Source organism: Macrobrachium rosenbergii, chromosome 52, assembly GCF_040412425.1.
Source record: "Macrobrachium rosenbergii isolate ZJJX-2024 chromosome 52, ASM4041242v1, whole genome shotgun sequence".
Classification (NCBI taxonomy): Eukaryota; Metazoa; Arthropoda; class Malacostraca; order Decapoda; family Palaemonidae; genus Macrobrachium; species Macrobrachium rosenbergii.
Window position 1 is genome coordinate 23,125,606 of NC_089792.1, and position 20,634 is coordinate 23,146,239.

A 20,634-nucleotide genomic window follows, 5' to 3' on the forward strand; every position below is an offset into this window, starting at 1 on the left:
ATAGCCTAGCCTAGCTAGTTGGGGGAAATACAAAAGCAAGTGGTGACAGGCTGTTAGAAACATACAGGTTGGCCTAGGCCTAGACACAAGGTAACAAGTCAAATATGGCTTACGCGTCTGGCTAGGAAATTAAGTATCATAATAGACAACCAGGAATTGTAAATATTGGTCAGAAAATTAAAAAAAAAAAGGGATGAAGCTCGTCGGTTGGCCAGACTAGGCCTAAGGGCAGCCTTGTCCTACCTCACCGTTCGCTTTTGACAGATATTTCCTTGTGACTAGGCTGAGGCAATAGGCCTGAATGTGCACTTCTTATCCTACCTCTGTTGTTCTCAAGACATGTGCTACTGATGTCCCGTGACTTTATCTTGGTAGGTCATCTTACCTAAACGACAAAATACGGTTCACTGTTATTGGCATGATTGCTACCTACGAGAGGTTGTTTTCACAATTACAGGGAGTATCGCGCCACGGTAGCTTCTTCTTCTTCCAATTCTTGTGAGAACTGAGAAATTATTTCCCTCACAGTTGATTAATAATTTTCGAACGTTCCACTTCTTATCCAACGTAGAACTGTGATGTACTTCATGTTTGTCATAGGATTTATTTTTCCCCCCACGTGTTGTCCTTTCAGCATACGTTTGCAGTGTTAAGACTACGAAAAGTCCTGTCGGGATAAAGAAAAACTGCCAGTATGCTACTATATTTATTCACCCAAATGCCGACAGGTGTTTCAGAACCACAGTATATTTTAATTCAGCAATGGAACAACATACTAATATATAGCAGAGTACAGTAAAAAAAAATATTGAAAAAAAAGAAGAAATTAGACCAGCATGGTTTGCATTTTAAATTTATAGAAGGCATGAAAGTCCCTGTTTACATTTTTTTTTTCTTTTTTAGGTTCTGGCTTTCCAATCAGGTTTTAGGTTGTACTGTCATATATTAATAAGAAATATAGTTCCATTGCAAATCTAGTGTAGTCCTGGGCTGCCGGCTGAAACAGATATTACCCTGGCAATTAATAAATATGGCAGCACAGTACTTTTTTTTTTTACCTATCAAGGTCTTTATTTTTGAAGACTGAAAGAAGTGCTAAATATAGTGGAAGTCTTAACATAAGATATGGATACCACATGAGCATTGGCATTTGAAGAAAATTAAAGTGTAAAAAAAAAATAAAATTAGGTGGAAAGGCAAAGGAATCCCATACTGACGGGGAGAAACTGCTTCATCGTGAGGGGATCTCAGCTTCAGTGCTGTTAAGGTGCATTTACACGCCTTAACAGCACTGAAGCTGAGGCCCCCTCGCGATGAAGCAGTTTCTCCCCCGTCAGTGTGGATTCCTTTGTCTTTCCACCTAATTTTATTTTTTTTACACTTAAATTTTCTTCAAATGCCAATGCTCATGTGGTATCTATATCTTACTGTTAACACCTTCCACTATATTTAGCACTTCTTTCAGTCTTCAAAAATAAAGACCTTGATAGGTAAACAAAAAGTACTGTGCTGCCATATTTATTAATTTCCAAGATAATATGTTTCAGCCGGTAGCCCAGGACTACACTAGATTTGCAGTGGAACTATATTCTAATAATATATGATAGAACAACCTAAAACTTGATTGGAAAGCCACACGGTCAAACCAAATTTACATCCAACCTCAGTGTGAGTCGTGCAGTTGAGAAGCAAAGATTCCTCTGGATCAAGACACTCTTATCGCTTTGGTTTAGCGGTGTCGCTAAAGAAAAGAAAAAAAAAGTTCAAAGTTGACATAAGAATAAAAAAGAGACCACCATATATCTCATGCAAACTTGCTTTGCTGATTTGAGATTAGAGCCAGAGGACTGGCATAATCATATTAGAATGGATGAAGCAGCATATTTTGATCTGCTGAGGCTTGTCACCCCTTTTATGAAGTATAAGAACACAAGCATGAGAGGTCACTTCTCCTCATGAAAGGTTGAGCGCCACTGTGTTTTTAAGAACAGTTATACTGTCCAGGCTGGAAGAGCTCTCTCGCGGCAAGTCTTGACCATAACAAACATCAACTCGTCAAAACATCACAAAGGAGTAAGGTGTCATCCGTCGAACTCCCAGACTTCTTTGAGTTTTCAAGTTTCTTACATTCTCTCCTAAAAGCAGTCCGAAATTAGTTTATTTTTTTTTCATAAAGTCGTCCCGTGACCAGCTAGGTTCATTATGAAGAAAATAAACAGTGCGTCCACTGTTACAGTGATGGGTTTCCTTTGATTTAGAATACATAGAATTTAGGCAAAAGCGCTGCGACTTATGAGGTCATTCAGCGATGAGACGGAAATTGATAGTAAAAAGGTCTGAAAGGTTTAACAGGAGGAAATCCTCGCAATTGTTAGGAGCTGAATGAATGTTGCAAAAAACCTTAAGTAATGGCTACAGTGCACTGCATGAGGAGCACTGACGATACTACCCTCCTACGGGGTTGGTTTTCTTTGATGGTGTCCCGCATCTTAGCTATGGTATTTTCATGTCACCAGACTGGCTGCTAACATAATGTCAATACTCGGAGCATAGTCTTGGTGACGGGAATGTTTGTGAACGGCACTAAATGCTCATTTGTTAAGTGGCCTGTTTCTCCAACTGATCTGCCTGTGTTCAGAGAATAGAATAGATAGAGTATTTAGGTCAAAGGCCAAGCACTGGGACCTATGAGGTTACAGCGCTGAAGCAGTAATTAAAAGTGTAATAGGAGGGGAAACTTCACAGTTGTGCTATGAATCAATTTTTAGGAGAGGGTGGAAAGTAAGATGGAGGAAAGAGAATATGAACGACGGAGGTATGTAAAACGAATGAAAGGGGTTTCAGCTAGGGGCCAAATGGATACTGCAAAGAACCTTAAGCAATGCCTATAGGTGCAATAACAGCAATGCCAACCCCGGTATGTGTTCAAACAAATGTTACCAAAACTGGAGTTTTGATTTCCCAATATAAAATGCATAACAAAAACTACTTATATATAATTACGGCTACATAGATCTGTAGTACTTTTGGTACGCTTTCTTTGAAGTGGAAAAACCTTCGCATTACATATTCTGATCTCAATGTAACTTTAAGACTAGCTTGAGGGGAGGAGAAATAAATAGTAGCTCTGTTTACTGACACTTTGGAGCTCATGCAGTTATTGGTTTTTGAAGTTGTTTACTAAAAATTGTAGGCTATCAGTGAATTTAGTATCGAATCCATTTTCAATGATGCAAAAAAAAATTAAAATACAATCTAGAATGTTCCAAACAAATCTAAAATACCCTATTAACTAAAGCTTTTAATGAATTCTTCATAAAACCACTGATTATAAAATATGAAAATTTGGTTGAGACCTATGAAAGGTGGCTTCCTATAACCTCAACATTGTTACGAATTACGAGAACATCTAGAAAGAGTAATTTTCCATTAGTATCTTTTTCTGACATAAATGATATATTTTCCTGCTTAGGGCTAAATACTCTGGAAACAAAGGAATGTGACTGGGTAGTCTAAAATTAAAAAGGTGTCATCTACATATTGCAGTGGTTTGAAAAGACACAAGACGTTCACTTAACCATCTGACCTCATGATATGGAAATAAAGGCATTACCTAATGCTGGGTCCAGTGGACTGCCCACTGCAATTCTATCCTTTCCTTTTGCTTATAAACCTTTTCACTGAGGATAAAGAGACAAACTTTCATCTCTCAAACGAAACACAGATTCTGGGTGATAACAAGTGTTAACATTTTCATGTGATCTCCGAAAACAACAGCATATGATAATTTCCAAGCCATTCTACGAACAGTTGGCAACTCTTGACACTTGCCTCACTTGGCTCATAACTCATTTTTAAGTTCAGGAATTCAATCACACAAGATATAATATTGTGTAAGGCTAACAGAGGATGAATTAACTGGATAAATGCTGTACAGTACAGTAAACATTACTAGATAATAGTCTCTATTCTTCTCATGAGAATAGATACACATATTCCAAGAGGATGTGGAAAGATATAGACACCACCCTACTTACGAACATCCAACTTACAAACATTCAGACGCAAAACAAATGGGATAGCGCATTAAAATTGTGTTCAGAGCGTTCCCAGTTGCCACCCGTAAGTTAAAATTTTGTTCTGGCCCCTATTCTGTACATACAGTACTGTCTGTACAGTGTATTGTTTTAGAATAAAAAAAGTACAGTACTATATTGATTTTATATCATACTATGATTAAATAGGCATGAAGAATACAGCAACCAACTTACAAACAATTCAATATACAAACAGCAGTCAAGAATGTAACTCGTTTGTAAGTAGGGTGGTGTCTGCTATCATTATCGTGTCAGTTATAAGCACTGTTTGTCCGTACTGAAAATCAAATTATATAAGGAGCACATTTACTTGCTATGCTATTACCTTATACTAACATACGTTATTTTATAACTGCAACTAGAAATGAAGAGTACAGTAATGTAATTAGTTACTTACTGAAGACATGGATCCATGTGCTTTCATAAAAAGATGAATGTCAGTTTGCTGAAGAATGTTAAGAGCATCGTAAATACAAAAAGTAATTGATTCCTACACACTTAAAAAGAACAAAACAGAGTAAGAAATGTATTTGAGCTTCACTAAAACATATGACCATGCTGAAGACCAAAAAGCTTAATATTTGCTGTACAGGATACAACTCAAAGTTTACCAAGAAACAATTGGCATAAACTGTAACCCCTTATCAAGAATACACATTAATTGTTAAAATACCATTCCAAAACAGAACCAGTACGGCTGGAGAAGTGAAAGCACAAGGACAGCAAAAGAAGGTTGAAAGTATTTCCCTGAAATCAACAAACAAACCTCCTTTCTGTTAAAGTACCATCCAATAAGGCGGACTGGGGAGGCGAAAACTCACGTCTATAGATGGCAGAAACAGAAACCTATAGTATCATATATAAGTTTCTTTCCGTTCTGAATTGATTTTTATAAAATTTAAGCTGTCAAACCAAACGACTGGGCACTTTCGGCTATTCAGCGAAAAGAGGAAGTTGGAGTGGTTGTACAATACTACATTGATGAGGAAAATAAAGGTGATGAAGCGCGAGTCTAAAGGTGGAACTGAGTGTATACCCAAAAGTTGCACTAAGAAGTAATAGTTAAGAGAGACTGGACAAAGACTGAAGAAAGGAAGCGGTGTGGTAGTATGAAAAAGTTGGTTTGTATGAATTAATATTTGATTTTCCTTCTTTTATTATATTTGTGTGAGGTGGTGTATGATTGTTTGATTAAATTGTTTCATTTTTGTTTTTTTCTTTTTTACTTGCAGTTTGCTCGAGTGGGTTAGCGTAGAGTGAGGCGCTCGCCTTCACCTTACCTGATAAGAAAGAAATAAATCAAATAAATAAAATTTAAAGAGCAGTTGAAAATAGAGGAAGGGATAAAGCAGAGAAGTGATAAGGAGCATAGGGAGAGAACGCAAAGCTGCCAGATTGCAGAAACAAAAAACACTGGTCAGGCCGCCCTTCTCCCGGTTCCTTCATATACGACACTAAATCCCAAAAGGTACCGATCTCAACACACCTGCAGCAAACAAAGTTCGACAACAGTTGGAAAGGAACAAAACTAGGTGTTGATCTCTCCCGTAGGAGGAAGGATAGCGATGAAATCCTAAACTGGCTGATGTTGAGCAAGCTAACTCCCAATCTGAAGAAGTCTCAGAGACCATAGTTGGGGGAACACTGATTTATTGATAGTAAGGTTCAATTAGGTTAAGGTTCTATTGATAGTGGGAGGGGGGTGGAAACTACAGGATTAGGACTGAGTAGAATAAGTTTTGATGAATTATAGTGTTAAGGTTAGGTTAAGTTTCCGTTCTGTAGGCTAAGGACAGTCAGTGTTTCATTTAATAACCTCCAAATCCATTCCCATCATACTGCACCAACTGTGTGCTAAAAGAAAAAGTCCCTACAGCAGGACTGAAGGTAAAATAAAAGTCTAAAGCGGGTGCAGTTTGAGGCCAAAATGATGTAGCAAAGCAAGCACCCTTTAGCAATGCTTGCAGTGCACTAACCCCCTAACAGGGAGTTATTCAAAGGCCAAATGGTTTAGTGCTTGAGACTTGTTAACAAGGCACTTAAATCCTTTAAGATCCCTGGAACTTCAAAACTCATCTGTGGTCCACCACTTAGTTCAGGGTTACCGCTTATGAGCTTACCAATAATGTTTTTTTTATTTTCCTCTGTACAGTACATATATTATTCATATAATGTTGGCTTTGGTTCCCTTAGTACCAGAATGCACTCTTTTTGCAATATGCTTAAAATGAAAGATAAAAACTCAAATGGCACATACTTTGCACACAGAAATTTCTTCATTTTGTAAAGAAGTAAGATAAAAACTCAAATGGCACATACTTTGCACACAGAAATTTCTTCATTTTGTAAAGAAGTAAGATAAAAACTCAAATGGCACATACTTTGCACACAGAAATTTCTTCATTTTGTAAAGAAGTAAGATAAAAACTCAAATGGCACATACTTTGCACACAGAAATTTCTTCATTTTGTAAAGAAGTATTTCAAAAACAAACTGGATAAAATTTCCTTTCCATTTAAAAATGTAAGGAAAAAAGTCTCTAAACATCATCTCATCTCATTGCTTCCCGGCACCAAAATACTCATGAAAAATATTATTTTTCTAATTTATATGGACTTAATCACAATCTAAAAGAATAGTCTTAATAAATACTGGGGATACCTGCCCAATCACTTTTCACAAAACCATGTTTTTTTATCTAGGAACAATGGATTTTCAAAAAGTGGTACCCAGTCTTACAAGAACGCAGACCTTTCTTATTTTTATTGGAGACTGACTCACTCCTTAGGTGGGAGGTGCTTACCTGTGGAACATGAATTGTGGTGTTCAGACTACAACCCAAAAATACCAAATTCCTGGTCACGTCTGTGTGTGAGAGAAGAATGACTGTTAACTTCCTATACAGTCTGCCAATACAGAAGCAAGAGGAAAATAGGCCGTGTGACAGAGTTTGCTATTTTTCCAGTCTTATTGCATAGGAAGCCCAAGTCAGTAGACAGCAATTACCATTACAAACCAAATGTTAAAGATACACACCCAACCTTTCTCCCTACTGTTAGAAAAGAGGGCTGAGGATGTCCCAACTTAAAACCAAAGCCTTCAAACTGGGTGTTTTATTGTGTAACTCACCTGCATCAGGCCAGACCAGCATGTATACTGCCTTGGTTACTGTGGTACAAAGAGAGAAAGGGAGATACTGTAGAGAGAAGAAATCAATCATCCTAATTTCACTCCTGTGAACCTTAGGTGTGATGTTTTCCTGTCGAATGGAGTTTGGGTAGCTACATAATGTCTTGAACAGCCACCACAGGTCCCAAGGAAATGTCCAAGAAATCATAGGTCATGTCCCTTACACAGGAGGTGAAGGTGGTATAGTACCAGCCCTCAACTCAGAAAGTTTGTTTTGGACATCGTCCTCTTGTGCCTACCAGTACTATTAATAAATACTGAAGTTGATACTTGGGCCTAAAATGTCAAGTTCTCTTCCAATATTAATGAAAAACTCTCACTACAACAAAAAATCTCGTCTAGACTGCTACCTAAAAAGATCCAGAGGGAGAGGGGATCAAAAAACTTATATACCTTGCTAGGAACTGATGGTTATATATTGTTTTCACCATACATTCATAAATAAACAAGATTATGAGAGAACCTCAACACGTTATATGCTGGACTTGGTATGACACCATGAAACTTACTTGCTTTGTCAATGATCACGATAGCAGAATGAGTCTTGTGTGTGAGGTCTTTAGCAAAAGAATAACAAGGGCTAAAGGGTGGCTGAGTGTGACTTCAGAGACAAGTAGAAATACCCACAACAAGGTATGAGTTTGTGGGGTGGCAAAGGTTGTTCAAAGCTCCCTGTGAGGATGGACTACTCAGGTGAGAATGAAAGGTCCATGCCCTTAAGATGGAACCCCAAGTTCATGACAGAGCAACAGCCCTTTGCTATAGAAAATGAGATGACTCACCTTGGCAAAGAAAGGAAGTTGGCAATTCACTGTAAAGTGGCTTCAATAAATATCTGCTGATGAATGCTCGAAGGTGCTGGATATCTTTAATGCACTCTCAAGAGAAAAGTCTCTCTCTCATTGGAGCTGCTGGACAGTCTTCAGACATGAATAGACATGATGGTATCTTAGTAGATGAAGCAAAGTAGGCTGTCAGAGATTCTATCCTGACAACTCTTCGCGACAGCTCAACGGAAACGGTATCCCTCAGCTCGAGTCCAATGAGAAGCAACCAGGGTCATCCAGAGACCTTGGGTAACCAACATTTCTTGCTAAGCAGGGAGAAGCATACATGTAAAAAAAAAAGTGAATGAAGTAGCTACCAAAGTAAACATTTATTGCTGATTGACAGAGGGCTTATTTCAAATTGAACTGGAGATAATTATCATTACCTGATGTGATTTCAAGCAGTGCTAACAGTGATTAAATACATCTGAATAACAGAGGGAAACAAGATAAAGACGAATTTGTAAGTTGCATGGTACAAGTGCTATGCACTATCCAGCTCTTGGCACTCAAACAAAATATATCTGATAACAACGGTGAATTTGATGTCTACCCAACTTTATATTACTAAGGTGTCAAAGAATGATACACTTCAGGAATAGCTCTCCATCAACATATGGGAATAACTTCCTCATAGAATCTCACTTATTTCAGTCATTAACAACTTGAATAAAAACTCTTTTTACAGTAATATATATTCATAATAATTTTGCTGGACAATACTTCTTATTAACAATACTAAAAGTAAAACAGTAATACAAAAGAAATAAAATAGTTCAAAGGAGAATAGTTTACTGGCAACTCATTTATACATGGGTTTCATCCAACATATAAATCATCGTTAAAATACAAATCACAGAATATATTAACTTATTACTGATCTTCACCTCTCAAACATACAGTACTTTTAAGATAAATCTAAAAATGTGAGCTCCACCAACATAAATTATTTTGATCTGAACACTGTAGAATAGTGTGGCCGCATAAGACAATCAAATACACTAGAATCATTCCAAGAAAAACGGAATACTTTCACATATATCTTAATAGAGTGGCCAGAACAGTAAAGGGATACCAAGATGCAGTAGCTAGCATGTGGAGAACTACACTTTTAACAGCTTATTAATCTGTGTTCTAGAGCCAATAAGCCACTAACCGCCATTACAATCAACCTCTTCACCAGTCCTCACAAAGCAGCAATGTTACCTGAATAATGTACACATGGAGCCAGTGATTGCACATTAATTGATCTATACCTGCAACATGGCACAAGCAAATATTATGGTCTTTCTCATATATTAAACACATGCACACACAGCCTATTATTGTCATCTGCTAGGTCAGGGTTTGTTGTGACAGCATAGCTGGCATTCCTTTTCTCTAGCCAGCTATGGCAAATAATGTAACTAAAGGATGTTATTTATATACATTTCCTCTTAATTTTAAGATTTTTAAAAAAATACTTTAGGTTAAAAAAAAATATGCAAAGCAAGTATGCTAAAAGCCAGTAACACGGTAGAATACTGCTGTGAAATCTGCATACATTACTGCTTGATAGCCAAAATACCCATTTCTTCTTATCAACTAGCTCACCTACTGTATGTTCTGTATGCTGCTAATAAGTGAAATTCCAAGTAACAGAGCGCTAACATAATAAAAAGGAAAGAAGTGAAATAAAAGTAAAACTTTAATGATCCTGAGTGCTTGTGTGGGGGGCTAGTCATCTGTACTGATTTAATTTTACAGTAAGCTTGCCTAAAATTAGAAGTTATAACAATATTTCCCTCGTTTATCCTCCAAGTTATTAATAACATGAATAAAGTTACTCCGAGAGAGAGAGAGAGAGAGAGAGAGAGAGAGAGAGAGAGAGAGAGAGAGAGAGAGAGAGAGAGAGAGAGAGAGAGAGAGAGAGAGAGAGAGAGAGAGAAATTGCAATAATCATTATTAAACTAAAATACAAAATATTTAAGACAGGAGAAAATTACATAATAAACCATGGAAATTACATTTTTCCTAGGAACAGAAACCTGAAGACATATGAGAATGTCTTTGGTGACAGTCAGATCATTTGTTGAAACTTGTTAACAAAGATGGTTAAGAGATGCCAAGTAGGTAAGTAGTGGTGTCAATATCCACCACTACTCTCCTAAACCCGCTCCCCAGAGCCTCATATATATTCCTTCTAGTACTAGGACATATGCAGGGTTGTTTAAATTTGGGATTATGAAAAGGCTTAAGTTTGCATAGCTCAAGTAAATTGCAATTTATGTTTTTAAAACTGTCATTTGGTTTCTATGACATATAAAACTTTATATTTTACATAGGAAAATCACTTCTTAGGTGAGAGGTATTGCCTTATGGAACATGGCTGGCATTGCTTTAGTTACCAGCCACAACTATCAGTTACTCATTGATGTGCAAGAGCAAGGGGTGGATGACTCCTGTAAACTAATGTAATGCCAGGCATATACTGATACTGAAAGCAAATGGGCTTGGTACCCAAGACTGGTTTGTGTATGAACCTGCATCTGACCATCCTAGCGTATACATTGCCTTACTGAGAGGAGAGAGAGAGAGAGAGAGAGAGAGAGAGAAATGTACTGCCCTACCATCACCTAAGTAACCATCATATCACACATATAACAAAAGAAACATAAAACTGCCATTGTCAAAAGCTTATAAAGGGCAGAAAAACACAGAGAAACATTAGAAACCAACCCGAATCAGATGCCAAAAATTGACTGAGAGAAGGTAATAAAAACACATGAAAAGTCAGGCACCCAACACCTTAGCAAATTGTCATACCTGCCACACCATCAGAAACTCCTCAACCTCCCCAATCAATGAAACCAAAGGTGTCACTATGCAACAAGAACATATTGGCATTTTAACTGACCAATGAAAACTCAGCTTGCCTGTTCTTCCACTAGGCTCAAAACTGCTCCCTGCTTTATATACCTATACCCTTTTTAATTTTATTAATTCGTCATTGCACTTACTACTTATGACCACTTGTGTCTTGAAACAATGAATGCGACAGTAAAATCAAGGATAGCAATATTTCTTTCCATGTCCTTTGGGAGTTTGTTCTATTATCTACCTGTTGAGGAGAATTATGTATGAAGATGAATACAAAAACTATGAGTCTTAATGTTTGTTCCCTAAAGTTTTTAAAAACACATGACAGTTGCATGCTCAGATCTGATCAGATGGCTAACACACAGATGCAACTGCATACAAAACCTGAATTTTATACACAGCTGTCCACAGCAGATTTTCCAGGGGGGAAAGCATCAAGGCAAAAATAATACAGAGAAGAGCCTTGTATCCAGATTTCATCTATCTAGAAACGTCAGTATCTGGAGGTTACAGTCTGTTGGCCAATAAAAGAATTACTTACAGCCCATAGATTTGCATAAAGATCATCCACAATTGTTATTGCACAACTAAGCCATATGGAAAGTTTACAAGGCTCCAGAGTACTACAGTAATATAGTAAAATCTCAATAATAATAAAAAATTCTAGCTAAATCATATGCTTAATATATGGCATTACTGACTGTAGTTACAAGTGGCCATGAGTTACCTGCAGACGACAGATAGGCTATATTACAGAAATTTACTGTTTCTTTGCTGAGTATTTACCCACTGTGTGGTGGGTGATGATGAATATGACAATGATAATTTGATTTGCATTTGCTTTGACAGCTGTTTTGATAATATAATCTATTATTATAGAGCGAAGGTAATGCTATAAAACTTTTGCTGCCTATTAGTAATTAAATGCCCAACTTGTGATGTAAGGAACAAAACTGATAACTCTGAGTAAGATATGGCTACATAAGTTAAATTCTGTTCTGTCTGAACTCTAGTAACAAAACTTTTACTGCTAGTCTACTGTACCAGTTTTAGGCTAAATTCACAATTACCAGAGTAAAACATTTAGCCTCTTAATTTTACTGATTAACGCTGCTCCTAATGACCACATCAGTCAAGTCTTTTGAACCTTGTTTTACTCCTTTAAAATGTAGGTCACCTTATTCTTGCATTAAATACTTATCCCTAAAACTAGGTTTTTTGGGATAGCTTAACCTGCTCTTAGTGATTTGTCATTAGTCCAGGGAATTAAGCACACATTTGAGTTTTTCATTTTACTATTTAATACTAAACTCAATTGCTTGACTGTATTCTTCATTCAGTTGCTTTCCTTCATCATCCAATATGGTTTTTCCATGAAATGTTACACACTAGCCTAGGCTATTCATAGTTTACACTAGCCTATGATGAGGATTCCAGACTCACGACAATAAAATATATAACCTTTTCACTTACAAATAACTGCATTATTTTTCTTGAGTACATTTTTATATATGCAGTTGCTTTTATACGACAGACTGCTTAGTGTTTTGTTAGGCTTAAGTATATTCAGCAAACATTCAGCTTCTTCTTTACCAAATATCACAAAGTTTCTTTGACATTTTCAATATTCCTAATGTGTCAAGTGTTTTTCCTAATAATCAAGAATATGCCTTTTCATTATTACAACTTTGGCAAGTCTGAAATAACTTAGGTGATGCTTCAAGCCAAGCTCCAGTTATCCAGAACACTCTTGGTCCTCATAATTCTGGATTTATTCAGAATACTCTTGGTCCCAATGATTCTGGATACGAGACTCATTATTGTAATGTATAAAAAAAGCCAAGAAAAACGTCTGGATCTTTGGAGTTACTTTCAGAGAATTAAATCAAAATATAAAGAGGTGAAAGCAACCGCTGGAAGGATACCATTTAACTTCTAAAGGCTGGAGGAGCAAAACATTGAAATTCAAGTGGCACAAGCAAGAACTAAGCTAAATTGTGCCAGGTTCAAGGAATCTACAAGCCAAACTAACCCAGGGAAGAGGGAATTAGTCAGGTTCTGAGCATCACGTACCTTGACTATGGAATTATATTGTAAATAAATTCTTCTGGCTTAATGTCATTAAATATTAAACTAATCTGCATCAACGCTTTGCAAAAGTAATTGTTCAAACAGAACTAAGGCAAATTCAGATATAAGGGATTCCCCAATTTTCTTTTTTTTTTTAATATTGCTTATAAGTCTCTCTCTCTCTCTCTCCCCAGATTTATTCTGGTATTAGAATGATGCAATTGGCTTCAAAAGATATGTAACTCCTATTTTCTCTCTTCTTACTCTTTCTTTCCATTCTTTATCCTCTACTACACAACTTCTTTCTCTCTCTACTTATTTCTTACACTATACCTTGGCAATCATCACAATAACCAAGAAGAGCCCATAAAACTACCTTCTCCAGGCCAAAGTCAATACATGCCTATAAAGGGTGATAGCAGTAAAAGTTCTCAAAGTCAATACATGCCCAGAAAGGGTGATAGCTGTAAAAATTCCCATGTTACAATGCATTTGGTTCTTCAAAAACCTAATCCCTGGGAAGTTTTGATAAAGCTTACATATACTTCCAGCCTTTAGGGGTTCCTGAGGAAATCACAGAAATATTGTTTTAGATGTAGAAGTAAAATTAAAAACTCGGCACACACAACTTAAAAACATCACACGAGCAATTGAGGCACTGTCGCAAAACCAATGCGTAAAAGAACTTGTGAAACCGATATGTTATGTAGGTTGGTTACATTTATGTTTGCACTTACATGCGGACCATCAAATGACAAAATTGACTACATATGCACGTGTATGTGATAACGTACTATATACCAACTTTCTTCCGTGTACAAGAAACCTTCACAAGGTCATGATAACCCGGAAGTTTGTAATGAAAACTATACTAATGTACATGGAAATAAATAAGTTTTAGTTTTCCTTTACTAAAATGCAAGAAGATGCATACACTACTTCAGCATTACAAACATAAACACTTTTCATATTTAAATGCAATGTATGTAATTAGGCCTATATGCAATGCCTGTGGAAAAATTAATAGAGTTTACAGCTAGTCATCAATAAAAAATATTAAAAGCATGCAAAAAGCATGCACATGTACTTTCCTTACAATCTGTGATTGCTTTTGGTGAAACTGAAATGTTGTCACATTACAGCTCAATTACAAAAGTCATCTGTGAGTCAAGGAATATGATTGCACAGTAAAGTATTTTACATTACTTATTGTCGAACATATACAAACCTTTGACAAGTACCTCTCAATCATAAATCTGGGAAAGCTTGTTGTCAAAGAAGAAAGTTGGTTTACAGTATCTATAATTATATATATCTAAATATATAAATATTTAAGCATTAACATCCTGTCATTAGTTGTAACAAAAGAAACAAATCCTTTATGTACAATGATATAGCATTTCTTAACATAAGGCAAAGCATAAATAACAGGATTGGCACAATAGCAGTTAACTTCCAAGCACTAAAATTCTTCCATACTAGTATAGGTATTATCTTCACTTGCAGTGCTCATAAAACCAGTCTCTGTTTCCACAGAATCTCTTGCTGAATGAGCTGAACCAGGAAGTCCAATTATCCAGTACCAAATGACAATAGTCAAGATGTAAAAAGCAAAATCTTCAAAAACACACCTAAACATAGTTGATACTTGCATCATCTTCCTTACTGCTGACTGCTGTACTCCACACAAAACAAGAGCAAGCCCTAACAGGCCTCCACACCTTGGGATGAGGCTTCAATGACATGTCTCATGCACCACATGTGATGAGCTTCCCACAGCAAAAATGGCAAAGCAATGCTATTGGACACAACATATTCAAGTTTTACACTTAGTAAAATACATACAAATAAGGCAAGAATAACAGGCACAATAGGTGTACTGAGAGCCCCAACCAAGGTGGCTGACTGGACGTCACAACTATTAAGCTTTCGGCTTGGAGTGGTGGTGAAACTTGCATTACCAGCACTATTTGTCATCAGGTTGTTAATGTTTCTTAAATGTTCAGCTATTTCAGGTACAGAATCTATCCCATTTTCAGTTCTAAAATGAAGTTGATTATGTTCAGTCTCATAATTATTTTCTATGACAGAATTCTGTAAGTGAAAGTCACTTATATTTGTTGCTGTCCTTGTATCCTGTGCACAGGTTACATCATTGCTGCTTCCCTCTTCCTCCTTCTGAGAAGAGTTGCTTAAGAAGGATGTTGCATCATCCTGGAGGGTTGCAGAATTATGCAGGTCATTTTCTGTTTTGACATAAGAAAAAATATATTAAATTCTTCATACAACTTGCACAAAATATTCATGACCACTTTCACCAAATTAATATAACCATAAATAAATCTATACCCCATAAACCTGTACATCTATATTTTATGCTTAAGCTTGAATATTTTTTAAACATATCAAATTTTTAAAATAACTTGTATTTTTCCAAGGATACAAACCATAGCTTTCATACATGGAGTTTCTCGGGCAAGGCACTCTTTGGCTGTCACTGACAAACTAGAAAAACATAATACTATTGGGTAGGCTTTGAGTCACACAAAATGTGGCAGCCTACCTCATCCACTGTGTAAATCAGCCTGTTCACTACCTCTCAAACCCGTGATGGTAAGATCAGAACTGCGAGGGGCAGCAGAGGAGGGTAAATTCCTTTATGTAAGCTAAGGTTCATTTACTAAGAAAAATGCAAATTAAATTCAAAATTGGGTATTTTTTCCAAAGGGAATATCCTACTCTTTCATAAACAGAGCTTCACCCTTAGGAGGGAAGCTGATCTTCCTACTGCTATAGCAGGTAGGTGTGTTCTGGAGGTGCCAGAGTTGCTCAGAAAAGTACCATCACTGTCTTAGGTCACTAACTTACACTTTAAAGTATCACCCCCACCGAGGGTGTTGTAGATATGAACCATGTCCCTACGTTGCTCCTTTGGGTGGCCTTGCCCATTTCTTGAAAGGAGCCCTATTCTGGGGGCTCAACAATTCTACACCACCTGCTGGGCTGCCAAAATCGGGCCCAGGGTGAAGGTGTCCTGGGACTTGTGCACCAGGTCGCGACGGCAGGAAGGATATGAACGAGGAATGCCTCTTCCAGACACCCACCTGCAGGATGGAGTGATTTTTCTTGTAGGTGATGAAGGTGTCTATGTCTCTGATGTTGTGGGTTTTTACCCTTCCTAGGACTCGTAAGCCCCTGACAATAACTTCCCTGAGCCAGAAGATGGTGTTCTTAGAGACCTCCTTATTACTCCCTGTACTGACAAACAACCTCCTATGAGCAGGCCTGTCCTTTTCAAGACTGTCTCAGGGCCCTGACTGTACACAACAACATTTCATCCTTGTCATCCCAGATGAAGTCCAGGATGAACTCCAAGGGTAAGGAGGCCAACCCCTTCAAATGGGAGACATTGTAAGAAAGCCTGTGCAATTCCCAGACTCTTTTGGCTGAAGAGAGGGCTAGCAGGAACAACGTCTTCAAGGTGTGTTCTTGTAAGATGCCTTCTGCAGGGGTTTGTATTTAGGTGCCATAAGCTGGCAAGCTTTCATGATGTCCCATTCAGGCCTGGGCTCTGACCTCCAGTGGGGTGCACTTCTTCACAATACTTCTGATAATGGCAGCTAACTCCGAGGAGTTAGACATGTCGATGGCCCTTGGTCTTAAAACCTGGGCAAGGGCTGCTCTGTAGCCCTTGCCTGCTATCACCAAGAAGGACCTCCTGCTGCAGGTAGACCATGAAGTCCAAAACTTCTTTCATACAGGTCTTGAGCAGATCGTGAACCCTCCAACTGCACTTGAGAACTTGGTCCACTTTCCCTGATATATGCCAATGGAGGCTGCAGTAGCCCCCTTCAAAAATCCCTTTCTTCTAAGGAGCTGATGGATAACCTCCATCCATGAAGGTGGAGGGAAGAACCTGTCAGATGACACCTTCCGTTGTGCTCTTGCACCAGAAGGGTGGGAATCTGCAGTAGTGCCCTTGTTATATCTCTCAGACTTTGCAAGAGGTCTGCTTACCACTCTGCTTGGGGCCACAGTTGGGCCAATAGCCCCTGGGAATGGCTGAGCCTGTTGAGGACCCTTCTCATCTGGCTGAAAGGCATCCTACATTGCTGCTCTCTAGTCCAAGACTGGGGAGCAGTACAGGGAACAGCTTTGCATTGCGGGCTGTAGCAAAGAGGTTGATCACTGGGACTTTCCAAAGCTCCATCAGGCTGTTGGCCACTCCCTGATTTAGGGACCACTTGGTGCTAGCGGTCTGGTCCTTTTTGATAAGCTGATTGGCAGGGCCAACCAGACTGCCCTCATCTCCAGGAAGTTGATTTACTATCCTCCCTCTCTCTCTCTTGGGTCGCAAATCCCTGAAATGCACTCCCCATTGAGATGTGCACCCCAACCAGTTCTGGAGACGTCTGAGAATACTTGCATCTCAGGATTGATTAATTTATAGATTTTATGTTTACATGCCAAGCACTAAGGCAACTAAGGGCCATTCAGCACTTAGAATCTAATAGTGTAAATTTACCTAAAATTCATACAAAACTATGAGATAAATATATACAGTAATAGTCTTTAATAAAAACAAATAAATATAATCTAGTAAAAAAAGTTGCTCTTTAAAATAAAGGTTAATATTATTTTTAAAAACATTCACTTATTTGAATCACAATTATTATAAAGTACCTCATTCATGGGACCTGCCATATAGTGAGGTAGCTATTCTTTCCTAGGTAAAAAGTGGACATTAAATTAGAAAATGCTTTACCGTTAAAACTTCTGGGCAGGAACTGCAAATTGGGGCCTGTCTCCCTTCTCCACTTTGCATTAGGTATCTGTGAGGAGCATGCAAATGTCTTATACACAACCTTATTGAAATAATGCTAGTCCTCCAATCTGGATGATCTGAAGACTGCTACCTCTTGACTGAGGGTCAAATGACTTTCAAATTCATATTACAGTACAGTGAATCCCCCGTATTCGCGTTGTCAACGTTCATGGACTCACGATTCGCGTGGGTTTCTCTGTGGAACATATCTAGCCATCATTCATGGAAAATTTGCCGATTCGCGGTATTTTTCACTGAGAAATATTCACTAATTACTGTATTTTCATATAATTTTCATGAATAAATGCACTTTTATGATAAAACTATTAAAATATTCAGGTATAAGCATTTTTACAGGGTTTTTCTGTGTTTAAGCTATCAAAATGGGCAGTTCTAAGTGTTTTTAGAGGGGTTTTAAGCATTTGGATTTGACCCATTCGCTGGGGGTGGGACGCATCCCCGAGAATACTGGGGTTCACTGTATACCTATTATGCCATCCCAGCTAACTTGCCACTTACTACTAATATGTATGAAATTAATAATAATTTGTTTAAAACCACAGTATGGAAGGTTTGTGAGTGCCTGATTCTGTAATCCTATTGACCCTTCTTGTATGATCACGATACTTAATACTGCATTACTTTATGAGATACGTCATTTGGATCCTATTTCTTTTTTTGTAGTCCGTATATTAACTAGCGTGAAAAATTTTTTTATAAGATGAAAAGTAGAACAAATTAAAACAAATTTTTTTATAAGATGAAAAGTAGAACAAATTAAAACAAGTAAAAAAATAGAACTGCAAAATAATTCCTTGTAGTATGCACATTTTCAAGTATTTTTCCAAAATAATTACTCTGTAGTGCTAAATACTTTGGCAGAGTGCTAGCCAAACATCTCTGCCACTTCTTTAGGATCACATACAATATATATCCATTCTCAGCCTTTACTATTGGCAATGGGTCTGGAATAAATTTACCTGGCAATTTCCTGATCTTATTCCAGACTTGACTAAATGGAGTTTTTACTGAGACCTCCGAAATATACTTTATCCCTGACAGTCTCTCATCCTTTTTATTGTTCTTTTCTGCTTTGCACAAGCTTTGGCATCTGCTATTTTATAAGCCTTACAGAGTGATCCTAAATTATCTACAAAAGCATGTTCTGGTAATTTTCCTAGCAATTGCACATTTCTGGCTCCACCAAGGAACAGCTGGACACCATGGCACACCAAAACCAGATACAGTATTCCCAAACTGTGGTAACTTCAACATGCAGACTCAGAACCAAGCTAAGAACTTTGACAACCTGGTATATTTTATCCTCTTGATGATCTGCTCCTCCTCAACAACCTGCTCTGTCTTGTTGCCTGGCTGGCACTATGATATGATCTAATCCTCCTGGAGGATGACCTATCATTCTGATGCTGTTCTGATGCAAAGCGAGAGGTGAATGAGATGAAAGACAAAGCTATGGAAGCTCCAGAGGGCATGTGCCCCCTCACCCTGCTCTCTGATGCTGCCCTGAACAACCCTCTTCAGTCTCTCATACTTTGAAGGAGGTGGCAGTGTAATTGGACCAGGAATGCTTCTTGCCAACTGTGCTGCAGTCTTCCCCTTTGATTTCAAATAACACCTAAGACGCTGAACAGGGGTGGTTGGAAGCTACCTGCTCTTCCCCAAAATGACATGTGTTATATGACAGTGATGGAAGGCTGGTGGAGGCCACCTAATGCTGCTACTTGCCCAGTCTGGCCTTTCTTCTCTATATAGTCTAACAAATTCTTCACTGTCTCTTCTGAGACAAGCTCCTCGGTAACACCTGAAGGAGGAGGGGTTGGGACTGCTGGAGAAGGCCTCAGCAAGGGAAGAGCCATAGGCAGCAAGGGAAAAGGTACAAGAGCTGGTTCCCTTGATGAATTACTACCTACCTTACAATGCCTTTTCTCACCTAGGGCCGACTGAGGGATCTGCCACCCAACACACTCTTCAAATGTGGCTTCTCTTGAACATTCTCTCCCCCGATAGGAGATGCACACACAATGTGGATCTACTGCTATCAGGGACATAAATTTACTAAAGGTTTTCCTTTACCCACACAGTGCCTCACTCAGGATTACTTTCTTCCATGGTAGCCATCAATCACACGAGTCCAAAACGTGGAACACACTACAGACAAAGGTCAACCACATGGCTTGCACACTACGAACAAAGGGAACAAACATACTATGAGTCTCCCTTCAAAATCTCACATATTCAGCAAGCACTAGGCTACCGGAGGAACACAAGTAAGGAAGGGCAACAAAATAATAATGCACATGTGACATGCATACAGGAAAAGTCTCCGCATATAACAGAACATGCAATGACAACCTGGCGTGAACATGGCTGAAAACAGAGGACGAGGTAGGCTGTCTCTGGTCGTATGACTTTATAAGCCTACCTGATAGGATTTTGTTTTTCTAGTTAGTCAGTGACAGCTGAAGTGGGCCTTGCTCAAGAAACCCCACTTATAAAAGGGGGATCATATCCCCACAGGAACAAATATTTCTTAGATGATCTCATCAATTAGTACTGTGAATATTACTTTGACTACTACCTATGTGAGTTCTTAGCTTTTCAGTACTAATAACTGATTTATTTTCATCAAAGATTATCTCAAAGGATATAAATCATGCTTTCATAAATACTATTTTTTGCAGGTTAGAACAATAAAATGTCATTACAGAAGAAGTCAAGAGGTAAAATAATTGCCAATTACTTAACG

General features: G+C 38.0%; 1 long non-coding RNA gene and 1 pseudogene across 1 annotated transcript in view; both read right to left on the reverse strand.

Annotated features, from left to right (window-relative positions):
• The window catches only part of LOC136833752 (uncharacterized), a 36,305-nt gene extending 35,656 nt beyond the window's left edge, over positions 1-649 (reverse strand). The window contains exon 1 of the long non-coding RNA XR_010851578.1: positions 322-649. This is a non-coding gene — a long non-coding RNA (uncharacterized lncRNA). The remainder of the gene's footprint in view (positions 1-321) is intronic.
• An 8,239-nt stretch (positions 650-8,888) lies between these two features.
• Positions 8,889-20,634, reverse strand: part of LOC136833751 (uncharacterized) — a 97,137-nt pseudogene continuing 85,391 nt past the window's right edge.